The 2,900-nt window shown below is 41.0% G+C and overlaps 1 pseudogene; it reads left to right on the top strand.

The window, feature by feature from the left end:
- The first annotated feature begins 1,136 nt into the window (after positions 1–1,136).
- LOC134480393 (ras-related protein Rab-18-like) lies at positions 1,137–2,900 on the top strand (annotated as a pseudogene).

The raw sequence follows: 2,900 nt of genomic DNA, 5'->3' as shown, positions 1-2,900 counted from the left end.
GCCACCCACCTAGACAAGATAAAATTGACCTAGTCCCCCTCGATCTGGGTCATCCTGCTCCATCGTCTCCATCTTGATCCCTTTCTCTCCTTCTCCTCCCTCCTTCCTAGACTTTTTCCCTGCCTACCCTTCCTTCTCATCCAATGATAGGCTTTGCCTTATCCTGGACCCGCCTTACTGCATAATGACATCATCCTACAGGGCCTGAGGTTTACTGGGGGACACTGGGTGGTGTAGACAAGGAGATTTTATGTGAAGGTATCTGAAGGGGACCTGGACATCTATACCATAAGATAGCCACATGCTTAAAAATAAATCACTCTCAATCATAAGATCCTAGCCTTCGTGCAATATCCAGATTCTAACCCGTTTTTACGTGTGTGACTATTTAAATATCCTGTTGTAAGCATTGGGAAATAGAACAACTTTGGTGTAGAAATTAGGAACTTCCAGTTTCCACAAATCCTAGGAGTGAATCATGATTCAATTTTATCAAAACCCATCCAAAAATCCTAAAGAAAGAAAGCAAACACTGGAGTATTTATTAATTTTTTATTTATATAATGTCTATTTTCATCATTCAATATATTTATTGTAGAAGCTTTTTACATTACTGTATCATTTTTACCACAGATAGTGTGGTGATTTGAATAAATATGGCTCCCATAGGTTCCCGTATTCAAATGTTTGATCCTCAGTTGGTAGAAGGATTAGGAAACCTTGTCAGAAGCCTGAGGGGGCACAGGTTTGAAGTTTCAAAAACTAAGCTATTTCCAGTTATCACTTATCCACAATTGTCTGTCCATCTGTCCGTCCGTCTGTCCATCCATCTACCCACCCCACACATACCCACCCATCAGTTCATCCATTCATCCATCCATTCACTTACCACCTATTTGCCTCTCTCTGTGGTTGTCTCTGTCTCTCTGTCTCTGTCTCTCTCTCTGTCTCTGTGTGTGTGTGTGTGTGCACGCGAGCATGCACACACGTACATGCATACTATTCATACATGCGTTTTGTGCATTTGTCTCTTCATTTGTCCACCATGTGCCCTTTCCCAACTGAAGCACCTCCCTTATTATACCAGGTAAGAGCGTCTTTAAATGCTTGACTTTTTTTCATTTTAAAAAGATTTATGGGCAACACTGACTGGCACCAAGGCAGGGTCGGAGTAGAGCGGGTGCAGGATGGACGAGGACGAGCTGACCACTCTGAAGATCCTCATCATCGGCAAGAGTGGGGTGGGCAAGTCCAGCCTGCTCCTGAGGTTCACAGACAACACCTTTGATCCAGAACTTGCAGCAACAATAGGTGTTGACTTTAAGGTGAAAACGATTTCAGTGGATGGAAATAAGGCTAAACTTGCAATATGGGATACAGCTGGCCAAGAAAGGTTCAGAACATTAACTCCCAGCTATTATAGAGGTGCACAGGGAGTTATATTAGTCTATGATGTCACAAGAAGAGACACCTTTGTTAAACTGTATAATTGGTTAAATGAATTGGAAACATACTGTACAAGAAATGACATAGTGAACATGCTAGTTGGAAATAAAATTGATAAGGAAAACCGTGAAGTCGATAGAAATGAAGGCTTGAAATTTGCACGCAAGCATTCTATGTTGTTCATAGAGGCAAGTGCAAAAACCTGTGATGGTGTTCAGTGTGCCTTTGAGGAGCTGGTTGAAAAGATCATCCAGACACCTGGACTGTGGGAAAGTGAGAACCAGAACAAAGGAGTCAAGCTGTCCCCCAGGGAGGAGAGCCACGGGGGGGAGGAGCCTGTGGCGGTTACTGTTCTGTGCTACAAACTCTGGGAAGCCGTCTCTTGCATATTGGATCGGATAGTGATATCTCTCTGTATATAAACTCTTAACTGCTAATAGGGACCTTGCAGTTTGCACATAATTGTTTTTATCATGGCAGTGAGTATTTGCAAGAAACCCCTCGTTGGCTTTCCCAGGTGAAGCGGTGTGGTAAGCATGCAGTTTGCAGTCTATGGGGCTTTTTGAGGGGGGGGGTTGTTTTTGTTTTTGTTTTTGGTGTTTTTTGTTTTGGGTTTTTATGTAACGTAAAATAGATGTACCTTCATGAGTACATTTGATTTTATGATTTACATTTATCATGTCATTTTAAAAACATCTGTCTAGTATGTGTTGCTGCAAGTCTGCTTTTGTTTTCCCTTTTGCTTAATTACTGAATTACTTGGTATGTAGAACTAGAACCATGGGGAGGTTCCCCTTGAGGAATAACAAAGCATGATTCACAGCTTTTCTAGGATGTTTTAGAGTCTTAGTACTAAGTAAAATTCTCAGTTCAGAATATAGCCCAGGCCAATTCCTAATTAAATCTCTATTTGTTCTGATGATGCTTCCAAAATAGTATTGCTAATTTAAGGAAGTTTGGTGTTTACTTTACTCCATGATTAGCTCAGTTATCCAGACATTAACCCCGTGTTGTACACACTGGGTTCCTGGTCTTGGTGCAGTGTTTTGGTTACATGGCATCAGGCAGGCTTTCCTCCATTTGGGTTTCAGAAGAACATAAACAGTGTATTACAGCTCCTTTAATACTCCACTTTAAAACCAACGTGCTTTTTCACACGTGTTGGTAGTGTTTGTCCAGGTGCCTCAGTTGTAACTTGTTGTGTAATGACTGTCTGTATCTTATGGCTTCCATAAATGGCTAGTTGCTATTCAGAAACACATTTTTGTGATTTGAAGATGGGGAAGGGAAACACTATAAATGACAATTTGAGAAATGTCTGTTGTTCCAAACTCTGACTGACGGGGAGATGCTATTGCAGTGAGATCGTTGATAAGTTACTGTAACAAGTAGCCACGAGTTTGTTAAAAACCAACCTGTACAGATTAATAAACTTTTTCCACAATAAAAAAAAA

Source organism: Rattus norvegicus, chromosome 9 (genome assembly GCF_021556685.1).
Source record: "Rattus norvegicus strain SHRSP/BbbUtx chromosome 9, alternate assembly SHRSP_T2T, whole genome shotgun sequence".
Classification (NCBI taxonomy): Eukaryota; Metazoa; Chordata; class Mammalia; order Rodentia; family Muridae; genus Rattus; species Rattus norvegicus.
This window is presented reverse-complemented; position numbering and strand designations above follow the sequence as displayed.